A 12,710-nucleotide genomic window follows, 5' to 3' on the forward strand; every position below is an offset into this window, starting at 1 on the left:
AGCAGCAGGAGACATTGCAGCCCTCCATCTAACAACTTCCAGAAGGCATTTTCCACCATTAACCTACTTGTAAAACCAACAGAAAATCCTACAGTTTCCTATTTACTGTGACATCAAGAAAAGGAGGGTACTGGGTTAGGGGCCTGTTTCTATAGCAACACCCAAAGCCTTGCAATTAATTAGTCCAAGGTGAATGACCATCGAACAATGAGCACGCTGTAGACTGTATTAGCCAGTGTGGGTGATCGCTCGCGTCCCCGCTGCCGGCAGTCCCTCCCCTCACACATGCGAGCCGTGCTGTGTAATGCTGCACCGTCCTCCACACAGACACGGTGCCTCAGTGCGCAGGCACAAGGAGCTCGGTAATACGTGGTGTCTGGGGCTGGAGAGGCGCAGAGGGATGGGACCCGACCGAGGACAGGTCTGCGGCTAGCGGAGCAGCAGGTCCCAGGGAAAGGTAACCGGGCACCGAGGGCATCTACCCTGGCACTATGCCAGCCTGTACGGTCACACTCGTAGCTCCTGCTATCGTCACATATAGCAATGCCACATATATATATATATATATATATATATATATATATATATATATATATATATATATATATATATATATCATACTCACATACATACAGATATATACTTATATAATATACACACGCACATATCATATAAGATGGAGCGTGCAGTAAAAGTTGTATGTGCCAAGTGTGGGTAATGTCCAGGGGTACAGCTCTGGCTGCCCACCCTGCGGAGGGGCTGTGTCAGGCAGTGATGGAGGCACAGATGGTGGCACGGGCGTCATCACTTACGTGCTCGGAGCTGGAGGATTGATTTCAGCACCGTGGAGAGCTCTGTGGAGCAACAGGACGCCGGTGAAGGACAAACAGGGGAAGGGACGCCGCCTCCCACACAGCAGCTGTGCCGGCCCTGCAGTTATTGGATATGATTGCTGCCTGCTGGGGGCCAGTAATGTGGTTAGCAGCTAATCTCCTGTCCAGCCCCGATGTATGAGCACCGCTGTGTGAGGCTGAGCCCCCGATGTATGAGCACTGCTGTGTGAGGCTGAGCCCCCGATGTATGAGCACCGCTGTGTGAGGCTGAGCCCCCGATGTATGAGCACTGCTGTGTGAGGCTGAGCCCCCGATGTATGAGCACCGCTGTGTGAGGCTGAGCCCCTGATGTATGAGCACCGCTGTGTGAGGCTGAGCCCCCGATGTATGAGCACTGCTGTGTGAGGCTGAGCCCCCGATGTATGAGCACCGCTGTGTGAGGCTGAGCCCCCGATGTATGAGCACTGCTGTGTGAGGCTGAGCCCCCGATGTATGAGCACCGCTGTGTGAGGCTGAGCCCCTGATGTATGAGCACCGCTGTGTGAGGCTGAGCCCCCGATGTATGAGCACTGCTGTGTGAGGCTGAGCCCCCGATGTATGAGCACCGCTGTGTGAGGCTGAGCCCCCGATGTATGAGCACCGCTGTGTGAGGCTGAGCCCCCGATGTATGAGCACCGCTGTGTGAGGCTGAGCCCCCGATGTATGAGCACTGCTGAGTGAGGCTGAGCCCCCGATGTATGAGCACTGCTGTGTGAGGCTGAGCCCCCGATGTATGAGCACCGCTGTGTGAGGCTGAGCCCCCAATGTATGAGCACTGCTGTGTGAGGCTGAGCCCCCGATGTATGAGCACCGCTGTGTGAGGCTGAGCCCCCGATGTATGAGCACCGCTGTGTGAGGCTGAGCCCCCGATGTATGAGCACCGCTGTGTGAGGCTGAGCCCCCGATGTATGAGCACTGCTGAGTGAGGCTGAGCCCCTGATGTATGAGCACTGCTGAGTGAGGCTGAGCCCCCGATGTATGAGCACCGCTGTGTGAGGCTGAGCCCCCGATGTATGAGCACCGCTGTGTGAGGCTGAGCCCCCGATGTATGAGCACTGCTGAGTGAGGCTGAGCCCCTGATGTATGAGCACTGCTGAGTGAGGCTGAGCCCCCGATGTATGAGCACCGCTGTGTGAGGCTGAGCCCCCGATGTATGAGCACCGCTGTGTGAGGCTGAGCCCCCGATGTATGAGCACCGCTGTGTGAGGCTGAGCCCCCGATGTATGAGCACTGCTGTGTGAGGCTGAGCCCCTGATGTATGAGCACTGCTGTGTGAGGCTGAGCCCCCGATGTATGACCACTGCTGTGTGAGGCTGAGCCCCCGATGTATGAGCACCGCTGTGTGAGGCTGAGCCCCCGATGTATGAGCACTGCTGAGTGAGGCTGAGCCCCCGATGTATGACCACTGCTGTGTGAGGCTGAGCCCCCGATGTATGAGCACTGCTGAGTGAGGCTGAGCCCCCGATGTATGAGCACCGCTGTGTGAGGCTGAGCCCCCGATGTATGAGCACCGCTGTGTGAGGCTGAGCCCCCGATGTATGAGCACCGCTGTGTGAGGCTGAGCCCCCGATGTATGAGCACCGCTGTGTGAGGCTGAGCCCCCGATGTATGAGCACTGCTGAGTGAGGCTGAGCCCCTGATGTATGAGCACCGCTGTGTGAGGCTGAGCCCCCGATGTATGAGCACCGCTGTGTGAGGCTGAGCCCCCGATGTATGAGCACCGCTGTGTGAGGCTGAGCCCCTGATGTATGAGCACCGCTGTGTGAGGCTGAGCCCCCGATGTATGAGCACCGCTGTGTGAGGCTGAGCCCCCGATGTATGAGCACTGCTGTGTGAGGCTGAGCCCCTGATGTATGAGCACTGCTGTGTGAGGCTGAGCCCCCGATGTATGAGCACTGCTGTGTGAGGCTGAGCCCCCGATGTATGAGCACCGCTGTGTGAGGCTGAGCCCCCGATGTATGAGCACCGCTGTGTGAGGCTGAGCCCCCGATGTATGAGCACCGCTGTGTGAGGCTGAGCCCCCGATGTATGAGCACTGCTGTGTGAGGCTGAGCCCCCGATGTATGAGCACTGCTGTGTGAGGCTGAGCCCCCGATGTATGAGCACCGCTGTGTGAGGCTGAGCCCCCGATGTATGAGCACCGCTGTGTGAGGCTGAGCCCCCGATGTATGAGCACCGCTGTGTGAGGCTGAGCCCCCGATGTATGAGCACCGCTGTGTGAGGCTGAGCCCCGATGTATGAGCACCGCTGTGTGAGGCTGAGCCCCCGATGTATGAGCACCGCTGTGTGAGGCTGAGCCCCCGATGTATGAGCACCGCTGTGTGAGGCTGAGCCCCCGATGTATGAGCACTGCTGAGTGAGGCTGAGCCCCCGATGTATGACCACTGCTGTGTGAGGCTGAGCCCCCGATGTATGACCACTGCTGTGTGAGGCTGAGCCCCCGATGTATGATCACCGCTGTGTGAGGCTGAGCCCCCGATGTATGAGCACCGCTGTGTGAGGCTGAGCCCCCGATGTATGAGCACTGCTGTGTGAGGCTGAGCCCCCGATGTATGAGCACTGCTGTGTGAGGCTGAGCCCCCGATGTATGAGCACCGCTGTGTGAGGCTGAGCCCCCGATGTATGAGCACCGCTGTGTGAGGCTGAGCCCCCGATGTATGAGCACCGCTGTGTGAGGCTGAGCCCCGATGTATGAGCACCGCTGTGTGAGGCTGAGCCCCCGATGTATGAGCACCGCTGTGTGAGGCTGAGCCCCCGATGTATGAGCACCGCTGTGTGAGGCTGAGCCCCCGATGTATGAGCACTGCTGAGTGAGGCTGAGCCCCCGATGTATGACCACTGCTGTGTGAGGCTGAGCCCCCGATGTATGACCACTGCTGTGTGAGGCTGAGCCCCCGATGTATGAGCACCGCTGTGTGAGGCTGAGCCCCCGATGTATGAGCACCGCTGTGTGAGGCTGAGCCCCCGATGTATGAGCACTGCTGTGTGAGGCTGAGCCCCCGATGTATGAGCACTGCTGTGTGAGGCTGAGCCCCCGATGTATGAGCACCGCTGTGTGAGGCTGAGCCCCCGATGTATGAGCACTGCTGTGTGAGGCTGAGCCCCTGATGTATGAGCACTGCTGTGTGAGGCTGAGCCCCCGATGTATGAGCACTGCTGTGTGAGGCTGAGCCCCCGATGTATGAGCACCGCTGTGTGAGGCTGAGCCCCCGATGTATGAGCACCGCTGTGTGAGGCTGAGCCCCCGATGTATGAGCACCGCTGTGTGAGGCTGAGCCCCCGATGTATGAGCACTGCTGTGTGAGGCTGAGCCCCCGATGTATGAGCACTGCTGTGTGAGGCTGAGCCCCCGATGTATGAGCACCGCTGTGTGAGGCTGAGCCCCCGATGTATGAGCACCGCTGTGTGAGGCTGAGCCCCCGATGTATGAGCACCGCTGTGTGAGGCTGAGCCCCCGATGTATGAGCACCGCTGTGTGAGGCTGAGCCCCGATGTATGAGCACCGCTGTGTGAGGCTGAGCCCCCGATGTATGAGCACCGCTGTGTGAGGCTGAGCCCCCGATGTATGAGCACCGCTGTGTGAGGCTGAGCCCCCGATGTATGAGCACTGCTGAGTGAGGCTGAGCCCCCGATGTATGACCACTGCTGTGTGAGGCTGAGCCCCCGATGTATGACCACTGCTGTGTGAGGCTGAGCCCCCGATGTATGAGCACCGCTGTGTGAGGCTGAGCCCCCGATGTATGAGCACCGCTGTGTGAGGCTGAGCCCCCGATGTATGAGCACTGCTGTGTGAGGCTGAGCCCCCGATGTATGAGCACTGCTGTGTGAGGCTGAGCCCCCGATGTATGAGCACCGCTGTGTGAGGCTGAGCCCCCGATGTATGAGCACCGCTGTGTGAGGCTGAGCCCCCGATGTATGAGCACCGCTGTGTGAGGCTGAGCCCCCGATGTATGAGCACTGCTGAGTGAGGCTGAGCCCCTGATGTATGAGCACTGCTGAGTGAGGCTGAGCCCCCGATGTATGAGCACCGCTGTGTGAGGCTGAGCCCCCGATGTATGAGCACCGCTGTGTGAGGCTGAGCCCCCGATGTATGAGCACCGCTGTGTGAGGCTGAGCCCCCGATGTATGAGCACTGCTGTGTGAGGCTGAGCCCCTGATGTATGAGCACTGCTGTGTGAGGCTGAGCCCCCGATGTATGACCACTGCTGTGTGAGGCTGAGCCCCCGATGTATGAGCACCGCTGTGTGAGGCTGAGCCCCCGATGTATGAGCACTGCTGAGTGAGGCTGAGCCCCCGATGTATGACCACTGCTGTGTGAGGCTGAGCCCCCGATGTATGAGCACTGCTGAGTGAGGCTGAGCCCCCGATGTATGACCACTGCTGTGTGAGGCTGAGCCCCCGATGTATGACCACTGCTGTGTGAGGCTGAGCCCCCGATGTATGATCACCGCTGTGTGAGGCTGAGCCCCCGATGTATGAGCACCGCTGTGTGAGGCTGAGCCCCCGATGTATGAGCACCGCTGTGTGAGGCTGAGCCCCCGATGTATGAGCACTGCTGTGTGAGGCTGAGCCCCCGATGTATGAGCACTGCTGAGTGAGGCTGAGCCCCCGATGTATGAGCACCGCTGTGTGAGGCTGAGCCCCCGATGTATGAGCACCGCTGTGTGAGGCTGAGCCCCCGATGTATGAGCACCGCTGTGTGAGGCTGAGCCCCCGATGTATGAGCACCGCTGTGTGAGGCTGAGCCCCCGATGTATGAGCACTGCTGAGTGAGGCTGAGCCGCTGATGTATGAGCACCGCTGTGTGAGGCTGAGCCCCCGATGTATGAGCACCGCTGTGTGAGGCTGAGCCCCCGATGTATGAGCACCGCTGTGTGAGGCTGAGCCCCTGATGTATGAGCACCGCTGTGTGAGGCTGAGCCCCCGATGTATGAGCACTGCTGAGTGAGGCTGAGCCCCTGATGTATGAGCACTGCTGAGTGAGGCTGAGCCCCCGATGTATGAGCACCGCTGTGTGAGGCTGAGCCCCCGATGTATGAGCACCGCTGTGTGAGGCTGAGCCCCCGATGTATGAGCACCGCTGTGTGAGGCTGAGCCCCCGATGTATGAGCACTGCTGTGTGAGGCTGAGCCCCTGATGTATGAGCACTGCTGTGTGAGGCTGAGCCCCCGATGTATGACCACTGCTGTGTGAGGCTGAGCCCCCGATGTATGAGCACCGCTGTGTGAGGCTGAGCCCCCGATGTATGAGCACTGCTGAGTGAGGCTGAGCCCCCGATGTATGACCACTGCTGTGTGAGGCTGAGCCCCCGATGTATGAGCACCGCTGTGTGAGGCTGAGCCCCTGATGTATGAGCACCGCTGTGTGAGGCTGAGCCCCCGATGTATGAGCACTGCTGTGTGAGGCTGAGCCCCCGATGTATGAGCACTGCTGAGTGAGGCTGAGCCCCCGATGTATGAGCACCGCTGTGTGAGGCTGAGCCCCCGATGTATGAGCACCGCTGTGTGAGGCTGAGCCCCCGATGTATGAGCACCGCTGTGTGAGGCTGAGCCCCCGATGTATGAGCACCGCTGTGTGAGGCTGAGCCCCCGATGTATGAGCACTGCTGAGTGAGGCTGAGCCGCTGATGTATGAGCACCGCTGTGTGAGGCTGAGCCCCCGATGTATGAGCACCGCTGTGTGAGGCTGAGCCCCCGATGTATGAGCACCGCTGTGTGAGGCTGAGCCCCTGATGTATGAGCACCGCTGTGTGAGGCTGAGCCCCCGATGTATGAGCACTGCTGAGTGAGGCTGAGCCCCTGATGTATGAGCACTGCTGAGTGAGGCTGAGCCCCCGATGTATGAGCACCGCTGTGTGAGGCTGAGCCCCCGATGTATGAGCACCGCTGTGTGAGGCTGAGCCCCCGATGTATGAGCACCGCTGTGTGAGGCTGAGCCCCCGATGTATGAGCACTGCTGTGTGAGGCTGAGCCCCTGATGTATGAGCACTGCTGTGTGAGGCTGAGCCCCCGATGTATGACCACTGCTGTGTGAGGCTGAGCCCCCGATGTATGAGCACCGCTGTGTGAGGCTGAGCCCCCGATGTATGAGCACTGCTGAGTGAGGCTGAGCCCCCGATGTATGACCACTGCTGTGTGAGGCTGAGCCCCCGATGTATGAGCACTGCTGAGTGAGGCTGAGCCCCCGATGTATGAGCACCGCTGTGTGAGGCTGAGCCCCCGATGTATGAGCACCGCTGTGTGAGGCTGAGCCCCCGATGTATGAGCACCGCTGTGTGAGGCTGAGCCCCCGATGTATGAGCACCGCTGTGTGAGGCTGAGCCCCCGATGTATGAGCACTGCTGAGTGAGGCTGAGCCCCTGATGTATGAGCACCGCTGTGTGAGGCTGAGCCCCCGATGTATGAGCACCGCTGTGTGAGGCTGAGCCCCCGATGTATGAGCACCGCTGTGTGAGGCTGAGCCCCTGATGTATGAGCACCGCTGTGTGAGGCTGAGCCCCCGATGTATGAGCACCGCTGTGTGAGGCTGAGCCCCCGATGTATGAGCACTGCTGTGTGAGGCTGAGCCCCTGATGTATGAGCACTGCTGTGTGAGGCTGAGCCCCCGATGTATTAGCACTGCTGTGTGAGGCTGAGCCCCCGATGTATGAGCACCGCTGTGTGAGGCTGAGCCCCCGATGTATGAGCACCGCTGTGTGAGGCTGAGCCCCCGATGTATGAGCACCGCTGTGTGAGGCTGAGCCCCCGATGTATGAGCACCGCTGTGTGAGGCTGAGCCCCGATGTATGAGCACCGCTGTGTGAGGCTGAGCCCCTGATGTATGAGCACTGCTGAGTGAGGCTGAGCCCCTGATGTATGAGCACTGCTGTGTGAGGCTGAGCCCCCGATGTATGAGCACTGCTGTGTGAGGCTGAGCCCCCGATGTATGAGCACTGCTGTGTGAGGCTGAGCCCCCGATGTATGAGCACCGCTGTGTGAGGCTGAGCCCCCGATGTATGAGCACCGCTGTGTGAGGCTGAGCCCCCGATGTATGAGCACCGCTGTGTGAGGCTGAGCCCCCGATGTATGAGCACCGCTGTGTGAGGCTGAGCCCCCGATGTATGAGCACCGCTGTGTGAGGCTGAGCCCCCGATGTATGAGCACTGCTGAGTGAGGCTGAGCCCCTGATGTATGAGCACTGCTGAGTGAGGCTGAGCCCCCGATGTATGAGCACCGCTGTGTGAGGCTGAGCCCCCGATGTATGAGCACCGCTGTGTGAGGCTGAGCCCCGATGTATGAGCACCGCTGTGTGAGGCTGAGCCCCCGATGTATGAGCACTGCTGAGTGAGGCTGAGCCCCTGATGTATGAGCACTGCTGAGTGAGGCAGAGCCCCCGATGTATGAGCACCGCTGTGTGAGGCTGAGCCCCCGATGTATGAGCACCGCTGTGTGAGGCTGAGCCCCCGATGTATGAGCACCGCTGTGTGAGGCTGAGCCCCCGATGTATGAGCACTGCTGTGTGAGGCTGAGCCCCCGATGTATGAGCACCGCTGTGTGAGGCTGAGCCCCTGATGTATGAGCACCGCTGTGTGAGGCTGAGCCCCCGATGTATGAGCACTGCTGAGTGAGACTGAGCCCCTGATGTATGAGCACCGCTGTGTGAGGCTGAGCCCCCGATGTATGAGCACCGCTGTGTGAGGCTGAGCCCCCGATGTATGAGCACCGCTGTGTGAGGCTGAGCCCCCGATGTATGAGCACCGCTGTGTGAGACTGAGCCCCCGATGTATGAGCACCGCTGTGTGAGGCTGAGCCCCCGATGTATGAGCACCGCTGTGTGAGACTGAGCCCCCGATGTATGAGCACCGCTGTGTGAGGCTGAGCCCCCGATGTATGAGCACCGCTGTGTGAGGCTGAGCCCCCGATGTATGAGCACTGCTGTGTGAGGCTGAGCCCCCGATGTATGAGCACCACTGTGTGAGGCTGAGCCCCCGATGTATGAGCACCGCTGTGTGAGGCTGAGCCCCCGATGTATGAGCACTGCTGAGTGAGACTGAGCCCCTGATGTATGAGCACCGCTGTGTGAGGCTGAGCCCCCGATGTATGAGCACCGCTGTGTGAGGCTGAGCCCCCGATGTATGAGCACCGCTGTGTGAGGCTGAGCCCCCGATGTATGAGCACCGCTGTGTGAGACTGAGCCCCCGATGTATGAGCACCGCTGTGTGAGGCTGAGCCCCCGATGTATGAGCACCGCCGTGTGAGACTGAGCCCCCGATGTATGAGCACCGCTGTGTGAGGCTGAGCCCCCGATGTATGAGCACCGCTGTGAGAGGCTGAGCCCCCGATGTATGAGCACCGCTGTGTGAGGCTGAGCCCCGATGTATGAGCACCGCTGTGTGAGGCTGAGCCCCCGATGTATGAGCACTGCTGTGTGAGGCTGAGCCCCCGATGTATGAGCACCGCTGTTTGAGGCTGAGCCCCCGATGTATGAGCACCGCTGTGTGAGGCTGAGCCCCCGATGTATGAGCACTGCTGTGTGAGGCTGAGCCCCCGATGTATGAGCACCGCTGTTTGAGGCTGAGCCCCCGATGTATGAGCACCGCTGTGTGAGGCTGAGCCCCCGATGTATGAGCACCGCTGTGTGAGGCTGAGCCCCGATGTATGAGCACCGCTGTGTGAGGCTGAGCCCCCGATGTATGAGCACCGCTGTGTGAGGCTGAGCCCCGATGTATGAGCACCGCTGTGTGAGGCTGAGCCCCCGATGTATGAGCACTGCTGTGTGAGGCTGAGCCCCCGATGTATGAGCACCGCTGTTTGAGGCTGAGCCCCCGATGTATGAGCACCGCTGTGTGAGGCTGAGCCCCCGATGTATGAGCACTGCTGTGTGCGGCTGAGCCCCCGATGTATGAGCACCGCTGTTTGAGGCTGAGCCCCCGATGTATGAGCACCGCTGTGTGAGGCTGAGCCCCCGATGTATGAGCACCGCTGTTTGAGGCTGAGCCCCCGATGTATGAGCACCGCTGTGTGAGGCTGAGCCCCCGATGTATGAGCACCGCTGTGTGAGGCTGAGCCCCGATGTATGAGCACCGCTGTGTGAGGCTGAGCCCCCGATGTATGAGCACCGCTGTGTGAGGCTGAGCCCCCGATGTATGAGCACCGCTGTGTGAGGCTGAGCCCCCGATGTATGAGCACCGCTGTGTGAGGCTGAGCCCCCGATGTATGAGCACCGCTGTGTGAGGCTGAGCCCCCGATGTATGAGCACCGCTGTGTGAGGCTGTGCCCCTGATGTATGAGCACCGCTGTGTGAGGCTGAGCCCCCGATGTATGAGCACTGCTGAGTGAGACTGAGCCCTTGATGTATGAGCACCGCTGTGTGAGGCTGAGCCCCCGATGTATGAGCACCGCTGTGTGAGGCTGAGCCCCCGATGTATGAGCACCGCTGTGTGAGGCTGAGCCTCGATGTATGAGCACCGCTGTGTGAGGCTGAGCCCCCGATGTATGAGCACCGCTGTGTGAGGCTGAGCCCCCGATGTATGAGCACCGCTGTGTGAGGCTGAGCCCCCGATGTATGAGCACCGCTGTGTGAGGCTGAGCCCCCGATGTATGAGCACCGCTGTGTGAGGCTGAGCCCCCGATGTATGAGCACCGCTGTGTGAGGCTGAGCCCCCGATGTATGAGCACCGCTGTGTGAGGCTGAGCCCCCGATGTATGAGCACCGCTGTGTGAGGCTGAGCCCCCGATGTATGAGCACCGCTGTGTGAGGCTGAGCCCCCGATGTATGAGCACCGATGTGTGAGGCTGAGCCCCCGATGTATGAGCACCGCTGTGTGAGGCTGAGCCCCCGATGTATGAGCACCGCTGTGTGAGGCTGAGCCCCCGATGTATGAGCACCGCTGTGTGAGGCTGAGCCCCCGATGTATGAGCACCGCTGTGTGAGGCTGAGCCCCCGATGTATGACCACTGCTGTGTGAGGCTGAGCCCCCGAAGTATGAGCACCGCTGTGTGAGGCTGAGCCCCCGAAGTATGAGCACCGCTGTGTGAGGCTGAGCCCCCGAAGTATGAGCACCGCTGAGTGACGCTGAGCCCCAAATGTATGAGCACCGCTGTGTGAGGCTGAGCCCCCGATGTATGAGCACCGCTGAGTGACGCTGAGCCCCCGATGTATGAGCACCGCTGTGTGAGGCTGAGCCCCCGATGTATGACCACTGCTGTGTGAGGCTGAGCCCCCGATGTATGAGCACCGCTGTGTGAGGCTGAGCCCCCGATGTATGACCACTGCTGTGTGAGGCTGAGCCCCCGATGTATGAGCACCGCTGTCTGAGGCTGAGCCCCCGATGTATGAGCACCGCTGTGTGAGGCTGAGCCCCTGATGTATGAGCACCGCTGTGTGAGGCTGAGCCCCCGATTTGTTATGCGCCTGAAGACATCACTATGACATCACAGTGTGCATAACAACTGTTCCTGTGACATCACTGTGTGTACAATCCCCCTACTGCGTCACCCCTTTACATACTGTATTATCACACTACTGTGACATTACTGTGTGTACAATCCCCCCACTGCGTCACCCCTTTACATACTGTATTATCGCACTACTGTGACATCACTATGTGTACAATCCCCCACTATGTCACCCCTTTACATAATGTATTATTGCACTACTGTGACATCACTGTGTGTACAATCCCTCACTGCGTCACCCCTTTACATACTATATTATCGCACTACTGTGACATCACTGTGTGTACAATCCTCCCCACTGTGTTATCACTTTACATACTGTATTATCACACTACTGTGACATCACTGTGTGTACAATCCCCCCACTGCGTCACCCCTTTACATACTGTATTATCGCACTACCGTGACATCACTGTGTGTACAATCCCTCCTACTGCATCACTCCTTTACATACTGTATTATCACACTACTGTGACATTACTGTGTGTACAATCCCCCCACTGCGTCACCCCTTTACATACTATATTATCGCACTACTTTGACATCACTGTGTGTACAATCCCCCCACTGCGTCACCCCTTTACATACTATATTATCGCACTACTTTGACATCACTGTGTGTACAATCCCCCCACTGCGTCACCCCTTTACATACTATATTGTCGTACAACTGTGACATCACTATGTGTACAATCCCCCTACTGCGTCACCCTTTACATAGTGTAATATCGCACTACTGTGACATCACTGTGTGTACAATCCCCCCACTGTGTCACACCTTTAAATACTGTATTATCGCACTACTGTGACATCACTGTGTGTACAATCCCCCCACTGTGTCACCCCTTTACATACTGTATTATCGCACTACTGTGACATCACTATGTGTACAATCCCCCCACTGCGTCACCCCTTTACATACTATATTATCGCACTACAGTGACATCACTGTGTGTACAATCCCCCCACTGCGTCACCCCTTTACATGCTGTATTATCACATCACTGTGTGTACAATCCCTCCTACTGCGTCACACCTTTACATACTGTATTATCACACTACTGTAACATCACTGTGTGTACAATCCCCCCACTGTGTCACCCCTTTACATACTGCATTATCGCACTACTATGACATCACTGTGTGTACAATCCCCCCTACTGCGTCACCCCTTTACATATTGTATTATCGCACTACTTTGACATCACTGTGTGTACAATCCCCCCACTGTGTCACCCCTTTACATACTATATTATCGCACTACTGTGACATCACTATGTGTACAATCCCCCTACTGCGTCACCCCTTTACATACTATATTATAGCACTACTGTGACATCACTGTGTGTACAATCCCCCCACTGCGTCACCCCTTTACATACTATTTTATCGCACTACTGTG

General features: G+C 58.5%; 1 protein-coding gene across 1 annotated transcript in view; it reads left to right on the plus strand.

Annotated features, from left to right (window-relative positions):
* The first annotated feature begins 279 nt into the window (after positions 1–279).
* The window catches only part of NRSN1 (neurensin 1), a 44,093-nt gene continuing 31,662 nt past the window's right edge, over positions 280–12,710 (plus strand). Inside the window, exon 1 of the mRNA XM_077269966.1 lies at positions 280–457. The gene's annotated coding sequence lies outside the window, so the exon portion shown is untranslated. The remainder of the gene's footprint in view (positions 458–12,710) is intronic.

This window comes from Ranitomeya variabilis, chromosome 6, assembly GCF_051348905.1.
Source record: "Ranitomeya variabilis isolate aRanVar5 chromosome 6, aRanVar5.hap1, whole genome shotgun sequence".
In the NCBI taxonomy this organism is placed as follows: domain Eukaryota; kingdom Metazoa; phylum Chordata; class Amphibia; order Anura; family Dendrobatidae; genus Ranitomeya; species Ranitomeya variabilis.